Source organism: Canis lupus, chromosome 24 (assembly GCF_048164855.1).
Source record: "Canis lupus baileyi chromosome 24, mCanLup2.hap1, whole genome shotgun sequence".
NCBI classification, from domain to species: domain Eukaryota; kingdom Metazoa; phylum Chordata; class Mammalia; order Carnivora; family Canidae; genus Canis; species Canis lupus.
In genome coordinates this window covers 39,088,738-39,101,219 of record NC_132861.1, presented here as the reverse complement: position 1 = coordinate 39,101,219, position 12,482 = coordinate 39,088,738, and the positions used below count along the sequence as shown (strand labels likewise).

At 45.8% G+C, this 12,482-nt stretch overlaps 1 long non-coding RNA gene across 4 annotated transcripts; it reads left to right on the top strand.

Annotated features, from left to right (window-relative positions):
• On the top strand, positions 1–4,894 carry LOC140616075 (uncharacterized). Of its 4 annotated transcripts, none has more exons than XR_012016581.1 (4): positions 1–1,006; positions 2,355–2,427; positions 3,546–3,679; positions 3,939–4,894. It is a non-coding gene; the product is annotated as an uncharacterized lncRNA (long non-coding RNA). The 4 variants fall into 4 exon arrangements; XR_012016580.1 differs by having other exon boundaries at positions 3,935–4,894; XR_012016578.1 differs by having other exon boundaries at positions 3,546–3,683; positions 3,935–4,894.
• The last annotated feature ends 7,588 nt before the right edge of the window (positions 4,895–12,482 follow it).

The window sequence follows — 12,482 nt, the reverse complement described above, 5'->3', positions numbered from 1 at the left end:
GGGGGGAGGCAGGAGGCCAGCGGAGCGGGACCTGCACCCGCGCGAGGAGAGGTCGGCGCCGTCCGAGTCCGCCGCGCTCAGGAATGTAACCTTTACCCGTGAAGGTGGAATTTCCGGGCCGGTCCTAGGAGGTCCCGACGGACCCCAGCCTCCCCTGGAGGCAACTTCGCCTAACAATGCATTCCTTGCTAATGAATTCCTTGTCTCTTTAATCCCTGGGCTCTGCCTTCTAAAACCTTTCTCTGGTTTAGCTCGGGAGAGCTCCCCTCTGCTTGCTGGGCTGGACGCTGCGCCAATCCACAAACCCGTTAATAAAGCCCATTTATCCTCGAATTTGCTGGATTGAAGGCTTTTTCAACATGTGAAAGAGAAATGGGGCGTCTGTGTATTTGCTTCTCCTGGTTCTTACGGATTCATGGTCTTACAGCTCCTAAAGTAGCTGAAAAAACGTGTACAAACATTTGAAATTCCAAAGTTGAATTTGTACCCAAAACAGAAGTATTTCCAATATCTTTTCTTTGTTGTTTCAGATTCAGAAAGAATATTCTTAAGTTTTGTAACAGTTTTAGGTGCATCTAGCCTGTTTTCAGAAGTCACTCTCTCTCCTTTGCTGTAAGGAGAGGGACAGGCCTAAACAGCACAGAACTTCATATATTACCAGAATTTCTCCCTGGAGAATTGTAGTAACTATTTCCTCTTTGTTCAAAATAACATACCAGGCTGGTAATTTGCGTTTTTTAAAAAGGCCAAAATGGTTTTGATTTCCGCAGTGTGCACTTCCTTTTTTGAGATTCACTACATTAGTACGTTTAATTTCTGTGAAAATTCTTCTGGTGGTGATGTGTAGCACAAAGCAGAAGGAAGGTAGATCCTGCAGCCCGCTGCCAAGTCTGAGAGGTGGGCTGAGAAGATCCTTCTCCAGGAAGCTCCCAGCTGTCTTACCGTTAATGCAGCGCTGGCGGGACCAACGGCCTCAGACTGACAATAACCAGGCCCCCAGGACCCTGTGAGTCGTCTTTTGCATACAAAAGCCCTTTTGGAAACTTCCCCTGTGTTTACCTTCCCCCCACTCCATGGTACATAATCAGTTTTTAATAAAACTGATGTGGTTTTGGGGTATTGGGGTCTGGAGCTGACAGCCAAGGAAATTCTTCAAAGGTCTTTGGTGCAAAAAGGTGGTTTTATTAAAGCCTGGTTGGGGCGGGGGGTGGAGCAGGACCCGTGGGCAGGAAGAGCTGCTGGCCCGAGGTTGTGAGGGTTGTGAGGGTGGCTGATGATCTCCGTGGGAGCTGGAGGGTGGAGGGGGGGGAGCGGTGAGGACAAAGGGAGGTTTCCAGAAGGCTTTCATATGTTAAGGAGGACCTAGGAGACACCGGAGGCCTGCCTATTGTCAGGCTGAGGCTGTTTGTCCCTCCAGCGAGGCATCTAAGTGAAGGCAGTTGGGAGCTTCCTGGAGGAAGGTTCTACTCTGCCGGTCTCAAGTCTTTGTCAAGGAAGGAGCTGCAGGTTTTAAGGACATTTAATTTTATTTGCATTTCCTTCTGCTTCTGTCTCCCCCACATCTTCTGTGATCTTAGGGCTCCAGGACATTGAATCTATGGGTCTCTGGAAGTCAGGCTACTGATAAGAACACTTACTCCTTGTAAATCACTAAGACTGGTCCAGTAGAGGAGATTCCTGTCCTGCAGGACGGTGATCTCTAATCACTCAGCCATTTGTTTTTCCTTCCCTTAATTTTAGGGCAGCCAGGAATGCCTGAGGAATGTCACACACATCCCCCCTGGAGGGAGGGAGGGTTGAGGGTGTCAGCTTATACTCTGTCCTCAGCCTGCCTTCTCCTTCATGAAAACCACCTTTTTGGCACTGAAATCATCTCCATTCTTTCTTGACCCCTCGCTCCTGGATCCCACATCAAATCACATCAATTGTAAAGCAGGACATGAAACTCCACAGTACTTTGAAACTGTCTAATGGTTTACAAGAAAAACACAATCCTAATCATAACCAGACCTCCAAGAACCTATAGACTCAATTTCCTGCAGCCCTAACATCACCTTCATCTCCATAGGACAAAAGACCCTATATAATCAGTCACTCCTCACAGGTTCGAATGAAGCTCTTTGCCCTCAGGTCCTGTCCCTGGGCTTTCATAAAACCACCTCTTTGCACCAAAGACATCTCAAGAAGTCTTTCTTGACCATAGCGCTCCACGATCCCACATCAAACTTCTTTATTAATATGTGCTAATTACATTTAGAAAGAATAATGGAGTTTGGGCAACAAAATGGAATTGCAGATCATAATTGTGATTTACTTTTTAAAATTTCATTTATTTATTTATTCATGAGAGACAGAGAGGCAGAGAGAGAGGCGTCCCAAGATTCCTAATGTTTTTACAAGAATGTTCTTCCTCAGTCAACGCAAAATGTATGTATATTTAATTCACTTATACAGTCCTGAGATCGAGAAAATAATCAACCCTAATGAATTGCATTAACATTCAATTTTTCATTTATTGGGACCCCTGGGTGGCTCAGTGGTTGGGCATCTGCCTTTGTCTCAGGGCGTGATCCCATGTTGCTGGGATCAAGTCCCCCTTTGGGCTGTCCGCATGGAGCCTGCTTCTCCCTCTGTCTCTGCCTCTCTCTCTCTCTCTCTCTCCTCTCTCTCTCTCTCTGTCTGTCATGGATGAATAAATAAGATCTTTAAAAAAACAAAAACAAATTCTCATTTATTAAAACACAACAGATATTATTTCCAATTTATTGATAGTTTTAATCTACTCAAAATAACTCGAATGTTTATATGCAACCCTTTCAGTTCCCACTCTTCTCCAGCAGCTGAAAGAGGGATGCAACTTTGCAAATAATGTTCACATTCAAATATGTGAGTCCTTAAATATGAGGTCTTCTTGAACTAGCTCCTGTATCTGTCTTATTCATTTAACCAACCAAAAAAGAAACATTCAATGAAAATATCCTTTGTACTAGTAGCTGCGTGTGCTCCCGGGGATGTGGAATAAGACATTTATAAAACGAAAACAAAAATACAAAAAACACATCTATCCTCCTTCAAAGACTTCAAAGATTAGTGGGGACACACAAAAAATTATAGTACCAGTGATAATTTCTACAATAAAAATATATTTGCAATTCTATGGGAAAATACAAGAGGCAATGGGCCACTTTATAACAAAAACTGATAAAGGGGAGCCTAGGCGGCTCAGCCGGCATCTGTCTTGGATTTGGATTTGATTCCAGGGTCCTGGGATGAATCTCAAGTTAGGATCCTGCTCAGGGGGGTAGTCTGCTTCAACCTGTCCCCTCTGCTCATGCTCTCTCTTGCTATCTCTCTCTCTCAAATAAATTTTAAAAATCTTTAAAGAATAATAAATAAAAATAAAAATTCCTTTTGGATTTTATTGCACAAATAAAACACAGGTCCCTTTTTATCATTAGCTACAATCTTAGCAATATCGACATTATGATGACATAGAAGTTCAACTAAATTTGGAAACACTCTAGGGTTTGTGCTTCCTTTCCTAGGTTTTGACTAATTGTGTTGCACAACTGATTCATTATCTAAATCTGAGTCTGAAGGCAAGAATACAGAAGTAAAGAAATCAGATGAGTAGAAACTGGAGGATTGGCAAGATCAATGTCAGGGCAGCTGGAAGCCTGTGGGTAACTTCACCAATGCTCCACTTAGACCGGTTGTATCTTCTTCTAAGTGTCATCTCCCTGGGGCCCGACCTGGATTTGTTGTTAAGTCTGGGTGTGTCCTCTCCCAGATGGGCACCAGGGATAGCATCTCAATGCCACTGAGCACTCCAAGTAGATACTCTGTGAATTCTGTCCCAATCAAGCGGTTATTCAACAACTGGGGGACACAACACAAATGCTAGGTGACTTTTTTTTTTTTTTTTTTTTTTAAGACAGAAAATAACAAGCGTTGGTGAGGATGTGGAGAAACTGGAATCTGTACAGTCTAGGGGGAAGGCAAAATGGTGCAGCTGATCGGGAAATAAGTTTGACAGTTCCTCAGAAACTTAACCATGGAGCTACCGTGGGGCCCAGCAATTCCACCCCCAAGTGCACACCCAGAACGAATGAAAACATAAGTCCACACAAACACGTATAAACAAATGTTTACAGCTGCATTCTTCCTGATGGTAGAAAAGTGGAAATAGCTCAAGGGTCCTTCGACTGATGAGCACAAAGGCTAAATGTGGTCTACTCGTAGACTGGAATGTTATTTGGCAATAAAATGGCTTGATGTACAGATACAAGCTACCACATGGGTAAGCCTTGAATATGTTATGCGATGTGAAAGAAGCCCGTCACAAAAGGCCAATATTGTATGGTTCTATTCCTATGAACTGTCCAGAATGGACAAATGTATGGAGGAAGAAAATGTTATGGGTCAATTGAGAGTGACCACTAATGGGTAAGGGGACTCCTTTTGAAGGTAATGAGAACATTCTGGAATTGGGTGGTGGTAACAACTGCATGACCTTGTGAGTAAACTAGAACAATTGAAATGTACACTTTTTTTTTTAAGATTCTATTCATGAGACACACACACACACACACACACACAGAGGCAGAGACACAGGCAGAAGGAGGAGCAGGCTCCATGCAGGGAGCCTGACATGGGACCTGATCCCAGAACTCCAGTATCATGCCCTGGACTGAAGGCAGGCGCTAAATACGCTGAGCCACCCTGGAATCCCAGAAATGTATACTTTAAAGGGGCATTTGGGGGACACCTGGGTGGCTCAGTGGTTGAGCATTTGCCTTCCACCAGGGCGTGATCCCAGTTCAGGGATCAAGTCCCGCACCGGACTCCCTGCGAGGAGTCTGCTTCTCCCTCTGCCTATATCTCTGCCTCTCTTTCTGTGCCTCTCATGAATAAATAAATAAGATATTAAAAGATAAATAAATAAATAAATAAATAAATAAATAAATAATAAATAAATGAGTATTTGGTATGTGCATTATATCTCAATGTAACAAAATACGAGAAAGGCCAAGTATTTTTTTTTTTTTTTTAAGGCCAAGTATTTTATCAATGCTGTCACAGCAGAAGATTCCTCAAATGACCTATATCCACCCATATACAACTGCTCAGGCCTGTCTGGTAGGATGGCTCCTCAAATATTGGGAGGTGCCATCAGGAGGCATGCCACCCCTGGTGCTGGCAGGGAAGACTCAGGAAGGATGCCTTTGGTTTGCCTGTGACTCTAGAAAAATTCGCCTGTTCCCTTGAAGGCCCTGCACCCTCTTCTGCTGACCTGGAATACCCAGAGACTACCCTTAGCCAAAAAGTCACCAAATACCTATCTAAGTCAACTAGGGGGCTCAGAAAACATCATGACTTCATGGAAAGGCTGGAGAAAACTTTAGTGCCTGCACGAGTGTCCTTAAAATTTTCTGGGTGTGCTCAGAGCCCAGCAACTATCGCTGTCAAAAATTGAGGCACAAGGGCAGCCCCGGTGGTGCAGCAGTTTAGCGCCGCCTGGAGCCCAGGGTTTGATCCTGGGGACCCTGGATCGAGTCCCATGTGAGGCTCCCTGCATGGACCCTGCTTCTCCCTCTGCCTGTGCCTCTGCCCCTCTGTGTGTGTGTGTGTGTGTGTGTGTGTGTGTGTGTGTCTCTATAAATAAATAAATAAAATCTTAAAAAAATTGAGGCACAAAACGGGATCATCAGCCCATCTGAGCTTCTGGAAACATTGAGTCCTCTTGTCCCAAGAAAGACCACAGCTGTGCTGGAAGGTGAGGGCAGCTTGCCCGCCCCTAGTTTTCTAAGTCCTTCTGGGCTCCCTGAGAGGGGTCTGCAGGCCTTTGTCACCCTCCACTGCGTCGGGTCCCCTGGAGTTCAGGGGAGTTCTCATTCCAACACTCCTGGGCCTTGGGCCTTGATATGTAATAGAGACCTCTGGGCTCCAGGAGTCTGAGTGGAATAGATGGCAGAAGGGCAAGCAGAATGGAAGGAAACATTAGATGGAAACAGAGAGGGTGACAAACCATGAGAGATGCTGAACTTTATTTTTTTTTAAAGATTTTATTTATTCATGAGAGACACAGGCAGAGGGAGAAGCTGACTCCATGCAGGGAGCCCGACATGGAACTCGATCCTGGGACTCCAGGATCATGCCCTGGGCCGGAGGCAGGCGCTAAACCACTGAGCCACCCAGGAATCCCAACACTGAACTTTAGAAACAAACTGAGGGTCGCTGCCGGGTGTGGGGGGATAACTGGGGGATGGGCATGAAGGAGAGCACATTATGGGATGAGCACTGGGTGTTATAGGCAACTGATGAATCACAGACCTCTACCCCTGGCACTAATAATACAGTATATGTTAACCAAATGGAATTTAAATTAAAAATAATAAGAAGGGCAGCGGGATGCTAAGAGGGGAGTGTGCTCCTTTCTTTTTTTTTTTTTAATTTTTATTTATTTATGATAGTTACAGAGAGAGAGAGAGAGGCAGAGACACAGGCAGAGGGAGAAGCAGGCTCCATGTACCGGGAGCCCGATGTGGGACTCGATCCCGGGTCTCCAGGATCGCGCCCTGGGCCAAAGGCAGGCGCCAAACCGCTGCGCCACCCAGGGATCCCAGTGTGCTCCTTTCTTAACGTATGTCCCAGGCACGGCTTCTGCATGCCGTGCAGATCTGACTCCTGCCTTTCTCACAGGGCACCCAGCCCCTCCATCAGCCAAAGCTCTGCAATCTGCTGGTCGTCACATGATGGGCAGTCTGAGACCAGGGTTGGAGCATCTGCCTCCACCCATCAGGCCTGTCCTCTAGGGTTCTGTGCACTTGCCAAGCTCATTCATGCCCTCCTCTTGTTTGGGTTTCTATTCCATCCAGTCTGTCATTTTTGCCTAGGGGACAATTTTCTTTGTGTAACCCTAGGAGCCTAAATCTAAAATACACCCTGAGCCCAGACATTAGTAACTACACTTCAAGAAGTCTGTTCGTCGAATCTCACATCTCCTTAGATTTACAGTTATCATCAGTAATAGTATTAGTAGTGTGCAAACTAAGTAAAGGCAAAGTCTTTGCCCTAAGATACATTCCTTTCAATAACCAGGAAGGATCTTTGAACGCTTATCCAGAGTTGGCTATCTGCTGAATCAACACTTTTGATAAGCCAGGTCATATGATTTCCCCAGTGAATCAAAGACAAAAATCAGGACGCCTGGGTGGCTCAGTGGTTGAGCGTCTGCCTTAGGGTCAGGTCATGATCTCCGTCTGGGGATCAAGTCCCGCATCGGGCTCCCTCGCCGAGAGCCTGCTTCTCCCTCTGTCTGTGTCTCTGTGTCTCTCATGAATACATACATACATACATACATACATCTTTCGGGGAAAAAAAAGACAAAAATCATCAAGATAGAAAGGCGGCTGGGTGGCTCAGTCGGGTATGCCTCTGACTCGATTGCAGCTCAGGTCACAATCTCAGGGTCCTGAGTTCAAGCCTTGTGGCAGGCTCTGTGCTGAGCACTAAATGAGGAGCCTGGTTTTTTTTTTTTTTTAATTTTTTTTTTATTTATGATAGTCACACAGAGAGAGAGAGAGAGAGAGGCAGAGACATAGGCAGAGGGAGACGCAGGCTCCATTCCCTGGGAGCCCGACATGGGATTCGATCCTGGGTCTCCCGGATCGCGCCCTGGGCCAAAGGCAGGCACTAAACCACTGCGCCACCCAGGGTTCCCAGGAGCCTGGTTAAGATTCTCTCCTTCCCTCTCTGCTCCTCCCCATTGCACCCTGCCTGCAAGCACATTTGCTCTCTCTCTCTCTCAAAATAATAATAATAATAATAATAATAATAATAATAATAATAATTCATGCACTTTGTACAACAAACGTGGGTGGATGTGGCACAGTCACTCAAGTGCTGTTCCACTGATGTAAATCAGAGAAGTTTTAGTTGTGAGGGGACATAGGTAAGAGGTGCACAGGAATTCTTAACCCAACGAAAATCAAATACAGAACACTGCTAGGCAAAAGTTTCTAGAACTGCTGAGGTCTTCCTTCTGAAGTCAGCTCTGTTCTGAGCATAAGACACATGATGTCAAAATGAATACATCAATAAAAGACTTGAAAAACGTGTTGAGTGAGTAGAGGTAGAAGCTGGGTGGAGGCTACCTACAATAATGCTCTTAGTAATGAAAGACTTGGCTCTGGAAATAATGATGCAAGTCAGCATCCTAGTGTGCCAGATCTTGCCTTCTGGATGTCTTATGTTCTTCAATTTTGAAAAATGCCAGAAGAAGTCTATTTTGGATGTATAAAAATTATATATAAAAATCTCACATCCTTGGGCAGCCCGGGTGGCTCACCGGTTTAGCACCTGCCTTCATCCCAGGGTGTGACCCTGGAGACCCCGGATCGAGTCCCGCATCGGGCTTCCTGCATGGAGCCTGCTTCTCCCTCCGCCTGTGCCTCTGCCTCTCTCTGTCTCCTCTCTGTGTACTCTCATGAATAAATAATAAAATCTTTAAAAAAAAAAATCTGACATCCTTTTCTGACATCCCTGTGTGCCAGAATGTAGCCACATTCATTTGTTTGTGTAAGCTCCAAGAAGGCGGGAGGGACTTGGTCTGTTTTTCACACTGTAATCTGTACCAAGATGCCATGTTGGTGTGGAATTAGTGGATGACTTCCATGCAGGTTTTGGGATGGCCATTCGTTGGATGGAAGCTTCAAGCTATGGTATCACACTGTAATATTCTGTATGGATTTCAGGGACAGATAATACAGATTTCCCCACAGCAAACTGATGCAAGGTGAGTAGGGACATACAGGGTGGTGGGTAGGTGCTGGTGAAGGAAGATGTGAAGAGCAGAGGTTGCTCCTGGACAAAGATTGGCCCGTGTTCCCCCTCTGGCTTTGGATCACTGAGGTCAGTGCCCTCCCCAGTGTCTTTGGGTGGGCATTTGCAAGCAGGGATCAGGACCTCCTGGGCCTGAGTTGAGCAGATTGGGTAGCATGGTATTGAGGGATGACATACTGTTGGGGGTTTAAAGTTCATGGCAGACTAGCTGCTGCACTGCAGGGATGTGGGTGTGGGTCAGGAGTCCTGAGCCCAGTAGGGTAGCTGCTGCCCTATTGCCAGCTGGACAGCAGCTGGGTTCCCAGCATGCTCTCAGCCAGCGTCCTCCCAGGAACCCTCAGCTGCACACTTGCTATACTCCTGATTTGCTTTCCCTTTCTGCTCCTTTTCCTTCACTTTGGAGGTACCAGTGACATAGGAAAGACACTAGGGTTCAAAGTTGAAAGCCGAGAAAGATGCCTTTGGTTCAAAAAGGTGGTTTTATTATTATTATTATTATTTTAAATAATTAATTTATTTATTCACAAGAGACACACACAGAGAGGCAGAGACATAGGAAGAGGGAGGAGAAGCAGGCTCCATGCAGAGAGCCCAATGCAGGACTCTATCCTGGGAATCTGGGATCACGCCCTGAGCCAAAGGCAGATGCTCAACCTCTGAGCCAGCCAGGCATCCCAAAAAGGTGCTTTTGGTTTTGTTTTTTAACGATTTTATTTATTTATTCATGAGAGACACAGAAAGAGAGAGGCAGAGACACAGGCAAAGGGAGAAGCAGGCTCCCTGCTAGGACCTGATGCGGAACTCGATCCTGGATCCTTAGCGGAAGGCAGATGCTCAACCACTGAGCCATCCAGGTGTCCCAAAAAGATGGTTTTATTAAAGCACAGGGACAGAAACTGTGGGTAGAAAGACCTGCCCTGGGGTTGTGAGGGCTGGTGATTATGTGTCTTTAAGCTGGGTGGGGGGGTCAGGGAGAGCATGAGTCTCTAAGTAATTTTGGAAGCAATGTTTCCAGGACCTTGAGGGGGCTAGCTATTGTTGGGGAAGGTCATTTGTTACCATCTAATAAAACCTGAGTCATGAGACTCTTTGGATGTACATCAGTGGGCTATATCCTTGGGCGATGATTGCCAACTCGTATCTTGGAGGGTAGAGATAAAGGAAGTTTCCAAAGGGATTTTTATATGTTAAAATAGACTCACAAGAGCCTGGGGTCTGGCTAGGACTGCCTGTTGTCCTCAGCAGAGTATCCCCACCTAGGGAGTTGAGCTCCCAGAGAAGTCACTGCTTGTCTCATGGCTTTGTCGGTGGGTTGTAGGAAGTGAGGACATTTATTTTCTCTTCTGCCTCATTTCCCACATCACCAGGGATTCCTCATAGATACTGCAGTTGGGCCCCAGACCACTGCAACAAAGCAAATACTGCAGTAAAGTGACTCTAATATAGTTTTTTTTGTTTTGTTTTCTGACATGTATAAGAGTTATATTCATACTATACTGTAGCCTATTAAGTGTACAATAGCATTATGTCTAAAAAAGCCAATGTGACTGCCTTTCATTAAAAAATACTTCAGGGGATCCCTGGGTGGCTCAGCGGTTTAGCACCTGCCTTGGGCCCGGGGTATGATCCTGGAATCCCAAGATCAAGTCCCGCTTCAGGCTCCCTGCATGGAGCCTGGTTCTCCCTCTGCCTGTGTCTCTTCTTCTCTCTCTCATGAATAAATAAATAAGATCTTTAAAAAAATACTTCATTACTAAAAAATGCTCACCCTCATGTGAGCCTTTGGTTAGCCCCTTTGCTGGTGGAGGGTCTTGCCTCCATGCTGACGGCCACCAAACCAGCAGAGTGGTGGTTGCTAAAGGTGCGGTGATTGAGGCAGTTTCTTAAGACAACAGGGAGGCCTTGCTGGCTCAGTCAGTGAAGCATCCGAGTAGGTTTCGGGGCTCCCCTCAGGTTGTGATCTCAGGGTCTTGAGATGGAGCCCCGCGCTGGACTCTGCACTCAACTCCTGATCCCACCCCTGCCAGCTCACTCTCTTTCTCTTCAAAATAAATCAATAAATCTTTAAAGTAAGACAAGGGTAAAGTTTGCCACATCCATGGATTCTTCAAGATTTTCTCTGATGCTGTTTGAGAACACTTCACCCACAGTAGAACTTCTTTCAGAATCTGAGCCAATCCTCTCAAACCCCAGGGCTGCTGAATTTATATGAGGGTCTAAATCCTTTGTAGTCATCTCACCACCTTCACGGTGTCCTCCCCAGGAGCATATTCCACCTCAAGACGTCCTGATGTGGGCACTTTGTCATTCGCTCTGGGAGGCCTGTATTTTACTCTCCCATCTTCGGAGGACCCTTCTGATGGTTTTTATTATCGTCATCATCATAAAGAATGTCCTCAATATTACTGATGTTCATCAGCATTTTTTTTTTTTAGATTTTATTTATTTATTCATGAGAGACACACAGAGAGAGGCAGAGCCATGGGCAAAGGGGGAAGCAGGCTCCAGGGAAGGAGCTTGATGCGGGACTGGATCCCAGGACTCCAGGATCATGCCCTGGGCAGAAGGCAGACGCTCAACCACTGAGCCACCCAGGCGTCCCTCATCAGCATTATTGTAATTATTGCTGTGATTATCAAACACCGCTGTTGTCATAAAACATTAAATCATGTTTCTCCAGCCAATCAGGATCTGATTTACTGGATAGGGTGACCAAGTACTCTCAACACAAACACATAGGTGCTCCCTCACTGGAGGTCATTTCTCCTGGGGAGTGCCTGGAAATTTTCAATGCCCTGTCCAGATGCCCAGACTTAAAAGGGGGAATCTTGTCCTGTCTGAGCTCCTGGAAAATACTCTAAGGTACTTGGAGTCCAGTGGGGGCTCATGGCTGCCTAAAGGTACTGGGAGGGCATCCTCAGACCTCCAGTCACTTCAGATTTCCTAAGACCCTTGGGGCACAAAATCCACGGGGGCAGGTTGGGGTCTTGAGAGAAGTATCCACCTACTGGCACCTGTACAAAATTTCCTAAGTACATCTCAGAACCTGGGAGCCATTCACGCCACCCCCAAGTCACCCGCCTCTGGCTGTGGACACTGAGGAGGATGCCTAGGCACTGGTCTCATGGTCCGTCAACAGCCCCAAACATGAGGGTGGCTAGCAGAAAGTGCAAGGCAAGTCGGCACTGAGACAGGGCTGCGGCCTCCTGTTTGCTGTAGGCAGGGCTCTGGACAGAGGCAAAGATGGATCCCAAGTCCAGCTTCCCTGGGAAACACACACACACCCCTATAGGAACCAAAGAACTGCCTGACAGGTTGTTTTCCAGATGAGTGCCCTCTCATATTATGCTAATTTCTATTTTCAGCATTTTGGAACAATAGATACATATAAATAATAACAAAATATTGCTCCTAGGACAGGAGTTGGATTATACAAGAAATACATATGAACATGTATTCTAGGATGTCCTTCTTTATTTATTATTATTATTATTATTATTATTTTTAGGATGTCCTTGATGTAAACAAGATGTGTACTAAACATATAACGTGTCACCTGGAAACCATATCTCAGGTAAACAAAATCCATGCAAGTAGTTTTTTATGTTAAATTCGATTCTTTCCATGCCTCACTTGAC